The following is a 10180-nucleotide window of genomic DNA, read 5'->3' as shown; positions in this document are numbered from 1 at the left end:
GTTTTTTCACTTGGGCAGGTAACACAGTCATAATGGTTTGTACTGTACCGATTATTGTGCGTCCTAGCAGGGCAATGTCGTGGTCAGTGGGGTTAGAGACATCAAGCAGGATAACTGGAAAAACACCTTTCCTGACTCTGACTAGTGTGTCAAAGAACTCAAGGTCGTCTGGCCACTGCGGGTTCAGGTCTGGCTGGAAAAGCATTGTCATGTCATCTTTGAAAGGCTGGGAAGCTACACGGCACTCAATCTGAATGCTACTGTGTTTTGGTACAGCAACCTTCTCTTTCTTGGTTTTCACTGCGTATTCATCTGTCTGTTCTGCGCTAACAGCCTGTATAAAAGCTCTCACCTTGTTTCTTTTGAGGCTTGGGAAAGCTGTTTTTACTGTACTGTATCGTTTAGTCTTTTCGGTCATTGTCAGGATGTGCTCGATAACATTGAAACCTATGATGGGATGTGATAGGTGACAGCCTTTCATTACCAGCACCTGGATGATCAGTTCCTTTGTTTGGTCAGTTTCAGAGGCTAGCCGAAAAGTTGTTTCAATCCATCCCAGGTACGGCATTTCAGTCCCATTTGCTGCAGTCAACCTTAGATCATCAGGTGAGTCCAGGATTTCCGAAACATCTCTTAGCCTTGCGTTTGGGAGAGATTCCTCTTTCCATCGTTCATCAATGACCGATACCTGAGAGCCTGTGTCCCATAGAGCTTGGAGGTGGTGGCGATTCAGGTGACACTCAATAAGGCATTGTCTGGCGACTAGCGAGGTGACCTTACGGGGGTGGCAACCTTGAGCTGGGGATGGTAAGGAGTGGGCATTTTCCTCTGTGCGGGAAAACCTTTCACTATTAGAGTCAATTTTCAGGTGAGTGCATTTTTCTTTATGTTTAGTCCAATGTTGGTTTTGACATACTTTGGAACAGTACAGTGTCTCTTTACATGATGAACATTGTTTCAGGTTCTCAAATGAATCTTCTCTGGCACAATTTGCACATTTCTGGGACTTTTTGGTAGCTATGGTTAACACTCGTCCCTCAGCGGTAACCCGTTTCCGTTTAAAGGGGCCTCCCTTGATGGTCTGGCTCCCCGGATTTTACATCCAGCTTGAAAATGTTCTCCACTCCCACATTGGAAGCAGTGTGTGCAGCGTGCATCTGTTCTGGCCTGCTGGCAGACAAAACACCTCCTTGGAGCTTGAGCAGAGCGGTTGGTATACCAGTTAGGTGCATATTGATGCTGTGCAGGGTCAGGTGCTTGGGACCGACTGTAGCTGCTGTAATACTGCTGCTGGGAAACAGGTGGCTGGGGGTCCCTATCTGGCCTCCTAACTGGGGGTGGGGCATAGGCACAAGGCGGTGACTGAAACATAGGCTGCTGTAATGTCTCCTTAATCTGAGCAATCTCTGCACTGAGACCTTTTAGAGAAGCTACACCTGTCTTAAGTTCAGCTAACTCTGTTAACAGTCCTGCGGGTATCTTAGCTTTGGCTTCCTTCACAGGACACTTTGCAGATGGCGTATCTTCTAACTGGACTACACTTACAGTTGTAGCGGGCTGTGGGGCATTAAACCGCTTTTTGTTTTGTCTTTCTATCTCATTAGCACAAGCAATGTTAAGCTTCTCTAGCAAATCCTCATCTGATGTTTTGCTCTCTAGCAGGAGAGGCTGCATGTCTATCCTGATACTGTCACTCTGGAGACCCGTATGGACTGTGTGAAAACACATGCTCTGGACTAGAGCAGGGTCATACTTAAGCCCTGATTCTGTCTCCTGGGATGCAAACAGTACTTTTTGCCTCAAATCTAAAACGTGCATCAGGAAGCTTTGAGGGGTCTCCTTGCTATGCTGTGCTTCTGAAGCTAGCTGTTTGTAAAGCTCTGTTGCACTCTTCTCTTGGAAGTGGGAACGCAGGATACATCTAAGTGTGGGAAGAGTTAGCTGGGGATTACCTTCCAAGTAGCTGCGTAGCTGTGAGCCTGGAGAAATAGCCCTGACTACTGCGTCTACTATTTCTACCTCAGGATAGCCTCTGTTAAGTCCATTTTCAATCTGATGGGCAAGGCTGGAAAAAATCATTTTTTCTTTCTGGCCCGGTTCACCTATCTGACCAGAAATTTTAAACTCTTTGCGCCAGTATGAGCTGGGCTGTGCATTGGGTGAGAGCGGCACGCTCCCCTGAAGATTGGCATGTTGTTGGGGCTGACGCAGAGAATCACTGGCTTTGGCTGCAATAATCTGCTCAGTTCCCACCCCTTGTTGTGGAGTTACAGTTCTCAATTCCTCTATTCTGTGATGTGTTCCGGCTGGTTCAATATCATGGTCAATTTGCCCCGTTTTGTTATCTATGCCACTGATCATCTCTGTCATTTCGTCTCTAAGTAGCAACAATTCCGACATGCCGCCATCTTCTAACTCTGCGACTTCCTCTCTTTCAAGGAACATCATAATGCGAGTCATTAATGCTATGCAGGATTTGTCTTTAACATCTCTTCTCTGTTCGCCTGATATTTCAAGGAAATCACATATCTCTAGTAATTTGTCTTTAGTCAGGGTGTGCAATTCTCCTACTACCTCTTCCTGTAGTTCTTCCAAGGCGCTTGTCATGTTGACAGAACAGGAGGAACTTTTACTGTGCAGGAGTTGACTCTGAATTAGATGGTCCTTACTGTCTCTGATGGTCGATCAATGGCCTCAGTTGACACGTACTTAACCACTAACTTCCAACTTCCCTCAAACAGCAACACTTTCCTCACTGCAGCCTGCCTGAGTTGTTATGTGGAGATTTAGCTGGCTCGGAATTCAGCGACCAGGGTGTGGAAACTGGACATCTGAGCAGCAATCTCAGTGGAGCCTCCAAAAGTGTTACGCCCCTGAAAACAGGGGAGATATAATCACGAGAGTGATACGGTGTTGTATTCTCAATTCAACATTTAGTTCAATCATTTCGCAAAAGTAACACATTACAAAACAACAGAAACCCATTATACAACTAACACAGCAAAATATCTTATTAACAACGTACATGTTCATTCACAATCGACATAAAATGGCAGCTACTCTCAGTACGATGCTATTCTTCACTTCAACCGAGCAGGGCTAATATTACTCTCTTCTAACTTAACTCTAACTTCCTCAAGACGTTACTAAGACACACCTTAAACACTCTTGACATGTTAGTGAGTTATAACATTTAAATTACTATTTTTATCATCAATAAAGTACCTGAAAACAGGGGAGAAATAATCACGAGAGTGATAGGTGTTGTATTCTCAATTCAACGTTTAGTTCAATGAGAAAAGACCGCGATTTTCCCCAGGAATATGGGTGGAGACCAGAGCAATCGAGCTCCGGCTCATAGATTAAGAGCATTTCATAGATGACAGATGAACACTTTTAGGCGCCACAAAATAAAGTAATCAATATAACGTTTACACATTACTCTCACAATTCGTACCCTTTGACAGATTTTAACTTTAACACAATTATATGAATGTTATCAATCTCTATCAACTAATACTGAATGCATCTTCTTAACCTTAGATGTTTTAAGATCCTCACATACTATGAACTTACTAATACTTTTTAATGTATAACAGGCTATGAATATTTCCTTTAACCTGTTACACTGACTTCCTCCTCTTGTTCGGGGAAGAACGGAGGCTGATATCCCAAGGAACACTCGAAGGACGAGAGACCTGTGGCAGAGCAAGGAAGGGTGTTGCGGGTGTACTCAACCCATACCAGTTTCTGACTCCACGTGGTTGGATTGGCGGAGACTAGGCTGCGAAGAGTAGTCTCCAGATTCTGGTTGGCTCTCTCCAACTGGCCGTTGGACTGGGGGTGAAATCCGGAGGACAGGCTGGCTGACGACCCAATGAGGGTGCAGAACGCCTTCCAGAACTGAGACGAGAGCTGAGAGCCCCGCTCAGAGACCATGTTGACTGGCAGTCCATGGATCCGGAAGACGTGCTGCACCATGAGCTGGGCCGTCTCCTTGGCAGAGGGTAATTTGGGGAGAGTAATGAAATGGGCGGCCTTGGAAAACCGATCCATCACAGTCAGGATGACGGTGATGCCATCAGATGGGGGAAGACACATGACAAAGTCCAGGGATATGCGGGACCAGGGACGGTAAGGGACAGGCAGAGGTTGGAGGAGACCAGCCGAAACTTGTTTTGTGCAGACACTTTGCAAGCGGTGATGAATGCGGAGACATCAGGGACCATGGTGGGCCACCAAAACCATCGTCGCACAAAAGCCAGGGTCCGGCGGGAGCCCGGGTGGCTGGCCAGTCTAGAGGAGTGGGCCCACTCCAGAACCGCGGAGCGGACCACGTCAGGCATGAACATCCGGTTATCAGGACCCCCCCCAGGGGTTCAGCTGGGACCGCTGTGCCTCCCGGACCTGTTTCCCTATACACCAGCTGAGTACCGTGGCCAGGCACGAGGTGGGAAGGATGGTCTCGGGCACCAGGGTAACAGCGGTGGGGCTATAATGGCGAGACAGTGCATCCGGCTTAACATTCTTGGATCCCTGCTGATATCAGAGGGAGAAGTTGAACTATGTGAACAGCAGGGCCCATCTAGCTTGCCTGGAGTTGAGGCATTTGGCGGTGCAGAGATACTCCAGATTTTTGTGGTCGGTCCATACAATGAACGGGTGTTCCGCCCCTTCCAGCCAGTGCCTCCAATCCTCCAACACCATCTTAAGTGCGAGAAGCTCACGATTTCCCACATCATAGTTTCTCTCTGTGGCTTTAACCTCCTTGTTCAGGGAATGACAGATTTTCACCTTGTCAGCCCAGGGATTCAACCTATCAACCTTTTGATACTGGCCCAACGCCCTAACCACTACGCTACCTGCCACCCTGCTGTTCCACTGGCGATAACCCTGCTCTACCTAGTTGCATAGGCTCAGGAAGCGGTGACTCAGACGTCTACGCCGATTCTCTGGGAAGGTTGGCAAGCCTCGGGTTCTCTTGGCAACCAGATCGTCGGGGACTTCCAGGATGACTCGGACGTGCGAGTGAAGTCGAATTTCCTCTCCCTCCGTTGTTCCCATAGTCTCCCATCGATTCGGATGGTCAAAGCGATGAGGGAAGCGAGATTCGTTCTTCCTGGTTCCAAGTGCTCTCCGCTGCCAACGTGCGGAAATCCACTGCATAGTCGGCCACACTGCAAGAGTCCTGCCGAAGCTGGATTAGCTTCTGGGCAGCTTCTCTCCCGGAAAACGGAGCATAAAAATCTTCTTCACCTCTCTCACGAACCCCTCCAGACTAATGCATATGGCCAGCTGCTGTTCCCATACAGCAGTAGCCCAGGTGAGAGCCCTCCTGGACATCAGCGTGATGAGATAGGCTATCTTGAAGTGATCCGAGGGGAAGGAGGAGGGCTGCCTCCCAGACAACCCACGGAATTGCTCCAGCAAACTGTCCAATGCCCGGTCATGGCATCCAGCCAACGTTTGGACCCCCTCCATGAAGCCACAAAGCAGTTTTTTGTGCCTCCCGATAGTGACTCTTTGGGAGGTGATGGCATCGCGCAGCTGCCCAGGTCTGTTAGGTCAGTCATGGCCAGTTCGTACTATCAGGATAAAGGTAAGACCCAGATGCAGACTATGTCGAAGTAACAATTTTAATTACAGCAACAGGGGAAAAGGTACAAGACGGCAGGGAGGCTCAGGGTCAGGTCAGGCAGAGGTTAGTAATCCAGAGGTGGGGCAAAAGTACAGGACGGCAGGCAGGCTCAGGGGCAGGCAGAGTGGTCAGGCGGGTGGGCTCAGGACAGGCAAGGGTCAAAACCAGGAAGATGAGAAAAGAGAGACAGGAAAAGCAGGAGCTGAAACAAAACGCTGGTTGACTTGACAAACAAGACGAACTGGCAACAGACAAACTGGCAACAGACAAACAGAGAACACCTGTATAAATACCCAGGGGATAATGGGGAAGATGGGCGACACCTGGAGGGGGGTGGAGACAATCACAAGGACAGGTGAAACAGATCAGGGCATGACCAAGAGAGAGCGTGAGAGATAAATAAATGATAGAGAGAGGGAGAAATAAAGAAAGAGAACAGCAGGAAGAAGTGAGGCTCCATTGAAAACCAAGTGGAGAGATCAACTGTTCCAGACAGTGTATATTAGAGCCGAAGTTCCTGCACCGTACATGCCAGGAGAAGTAAGTGTGAAATGTTAGATGTACATTGATTTGTGTTTATTCTCCATGCATACTGGCACTGTGTTTATAGACACACGTGCACACACACATAACCCTGTGCTGCACAGTTGGCATGGCGTCACAGCGGCTGTTAGGTGTCAGACGCACGTGCGCCTCTGTATTTCTGCTTTCTGTGTCTGCTGCGCTGCTCTGCTGTGTTTCTGTCTGTCTTTCCTACCGCCTGGACTGGAGGGAAGAGGGTTTGGGGGCCAGCTATAGGCTGAAACCTGGGGGGAGATGTCTGTCATGGGAGATGGAAGGCTTGAGTTATCCAAGTCCATCCACAACCAACCTTGCCCCCTCCCCACCAAACGAGCCACTTTCACCCCCCCCTCCTCCTTCATACCCTCACCACTCTCCCCCTCTTTGCCCCTGCGACATTGCTGGCTGGGCTACCAGACTGTGGTATGCAGAACCGCGGTCCGACAGCACACATACTTCCCGTGTGTGAGACCTCTCTATGTAGGGTATGATATGGAAATGGCAGACATGATGTATGAGGTTTGAGTGTGTTTGAGTATGTGTTTCAATTTGTGGGTATGATTGCACTTGTGTGTGTCTAAGTATGTGTAGAGGTAGGTGTGTGTGTGTGTGTGTGTGTGTGTGTGTGTGTGTGTGTGTGTGTGTGTGTGTGTGTCTAAGTATGTGTAGAGGTAGGTGTGTGTGTGTGTGTGTGTGTGTGTGTGTGTAGAGGTAGGTGTGTGTGTAGAGGTAGGTGTGTGTGTAGAGGTAGGTGTGTGTGTGTGTGTGTGTGTGTGTGTGTGTGTGTGTGTGTGTGTGTGTGTGTGTGTGTGTGTGTGTGTGTGTGTGTGTGTGTGTGTGCGTGCGTGCGTGCGCATGTACAGTATGTAGAGGGAGTAAGAGTGAGGAGTGGGACAGAGCAGAGATAGGAGAGACAGAGGAAGCACACAGACAGAGTAAAAATGAGAAAATGAGCAAAAGGCTTCTGCTTTGTCTCCTGAGAACCGGACCAACTCATTAAAGTCAGAGCGCAAGGAGATAAAGAAAGCAATAAAAAACGAGAGAGAAAGAGGAAAAAAATAGGTCAATCACTCTAGAACCAAACAAGTGCCAGAAATAAAGCCTTCTCCTCTATCCTCTCCTCCTTCACGCTGTATACACCATCACCCCCCTTCCTCTCTCTCTCCCTTTCAAATCAAAACCAGATGTGGCCTCAGCCGGGCCTCCATTCAGTTGAGTTTGACTCTCCTTTCTTTTCCCCCTCCCTCCCTTCCACCCTCTGTTTCTCTTTCTGGGTTTTGGTTTCCTCCTCGGGCCCAGTTCTGGCTGACTGCCCCCTTCCTCTCCTGTCTCTCCCTGCTTGCTCTCAGGAAATACCCCAGGTTCCTGGCCCTGAAGGGAGCATGCCTCTCTAACCATATCCAGATGAAGGGATGGAGAGAGGGAGGGAAAGAGAAGGAGTGGTGGGTGGGTAGGGGAATGCATGAGAGCAAATTATTGAACTAGTGAAGAGAGGGAGAACAGGCGACAGAGGCTTCTTTCTTTCGCTTGAGTTCCCTCTCTCTCCATCTCTCTCTCCGTCCCTCAATCTCTCCCCCTCCAGCAGGACTGCTTAGCGTGAGGGGCTGAGTAGTTTCAGCTAGTTTCTCTCAATTTCTCATCTTCTTTTCTTCAGTCTTTCATTCCTCTCCTTCCCTTTCTTTTCTCCAACACAACTACAACAGTGTCATAATGTCAGACATAATGTCAGAACCCAACCATATCCCAGAAATCTCCTTGTCCTCTTCTCTTCCCCCAGCCTCACACACACGCCCTACTGTTAATTCACTCAATAGTGGTCTGTTCTACAGCTGCACCAAGACATGTGCATGTGTGTGTGTGTGTGTGTGTGTGTGTGCATGTGACTGTCTGCATGTGAGGGGACATAAGTGTGTCAGAGCAAGTGTGTGTGTGTATAATTCAGTGGAGGCACAGGGGAGGACCATCCTCCTCAGTGAATGTCATAAAAAAAGTAAAACATTAAAAAAATTATCCTTTTGAGATAAAACAATACTAAATATATTCATGTCACCAAATAATAGATTAAAATGCACTGCTTTGCAATGAAGGTCTACAGTAGCCTCAACAGCACTCTGTAGGGATTGCTCCATGGTGTAGCCGGAGGACAGCTAGCTTCCGTCTTCCTCTGTGTACATTGACTTCAATACGTGTGTGTGCCTATGGCAGTTCATGTTAGTGAGTGTAACGTGTATGCCAGTGCACGTGTGTGTATGCCTGTGTGTGTAGGATGTTGCTCCGCTACATATGGGGATAATTATCTTGTTAGTTCTCCGGGGGGAGAAATTGATTAAGTGTTTATATTCAAGTGAATTCCTGTCCAGTGCCTTGCAGCCTGCAGCCGCGTTGGTGACACAGCAGGCGAGACCTGCATGACAACAACAAAAACAAGATAACATCTCTACCCAGAAACCAGTTCCTCCCCTCCTCTCTCTACTGCTCTCCCTCTGCCTTTCCAACTCCATCTACCCTGCTTTCCCTCCTTTCTCCCTCTGTCGCTCCCTTTACCCATTCGCTTACCTCCTTAATCCCCTCCACCTCCCCCTTTTCTTTCACTTAACACTTACATCACCCGCTTTTTATTGCTAAATGTGTGTGTTCCCTTAGCTGTGTGTGTTCTTCCACCTACTCAAGTGAAAGGTTATTAGCGTGGTTGGCTCCATTGGTACCACCCAGCACAGAAGATACTGTTTCCTTTCCAAATGGCAACCTATTGAGGAGATTGACCTTAAGCAATACTTTTGACAAGAGTCCATATGGCTGTGGTCAAATGTAGAACACTATGTAGGTAATAGGATGCCATTTGAGACTCAGGCACTGTAGTTGTTGTTTTATCTCAATAAGATAGAGCAACTGGACTGGCTACAATGTCAGAGGGAAGTGCCACATGGTTTCAATTGTCAGAAGTTAAATGTGTATCATGTATCTCTATTATCATTCATCATGTTATCGGTAGCCATTATGGCAAGCTTGTCTTTCATCCCATCGTAGCTTTATCCCGGCTCTGAAATGGATGTTCGTCTTGGTTCATTGTAAATAAGAATTTGTTCTTAACTGACTTGCCTAGTTAAATAAAATGTTAAATAAAAAAATCAAAAAATGATGGATGTACATCTTGGTTCTCGTTTCTTCCCCTCAAATCGGTCAGCATGGCTCTTCCTCAAAAGTTTTTCTTTGATTTCTTGCATCTGGCCTCCCGAGTGGTGCAGGGGTCTAAGGCAGTGCAGTGCTAGAGGCGTCACTACAGACCCTGGTTCTTTCCTAGGCTGTGTCACAACTTGCTGTGATTGCCCATGTCTTTTGTGCGGTAGACCTTGGGGCAAATCAACATATAACACTAACTATGCACCACAGCTTTAACAAGCTACCAACACTGTCTCACACTCTCTCTCTCTTCGCCTAATAAAATCTCTTCTCTGTGCTTGCACAAAAATATGAATAACCCCACAGACAGTAGCATTCAACATTGGTCATCATCATTGTGGAACAAGCTTCCCCATAATGTCAGAACAGAGTCTCTGCCCATCTTCTGAAAACATTCAAAACCGTGCCTCTTTAGTGTATCTTAAAGGATGACTGCAGTTCCTGATTTGGCCTCATTTTAGATTTGGTTAATCAAGAAACGCTAGTGGCAATGATTGAACTCAAACGTGAGTTTGTATTGGGGTGTGGTTTGATGTGGATGACCCATGTGTGTGTTTGCAGGTGAGAAGAGTTAACCAAATTATTTCAGCAATTAGCTTCAGCCAGCTGGTGCGACCATAGCAACATTGGTTTGACTTTGGATAGCCTATCTCAGGGGCTAGTTAGGGGCCTTCAATAAAATACACAATGTAAATGAGACAATATGTTCATGTTGCACACCTATTCGTTTTCTCATTAACTGCTTTCAATATTTCTACAATTTATAGTAGGTTTGACATTTTTAAGTCATTGAAATTTGGA

This window comes from Oncorhynchus tshawytscha, linkage group LG09, assembly GCF_018296145.1.
Source record: "Oncorhynchus tshawytscha isolate Ot180627B linkage group LG09, Otsh_v2.0, whole genome shotgun sequence".
Lineage (NCBI taxonomy): Eukaryota > Metazoa > Chordata > Actinopteri > Salmoniformes > Salmonidae > Oncorhynchus > Oncorhynchus tshawytscha.
This window is presented reverse-complemented; position numbering follows the sequence as displayed.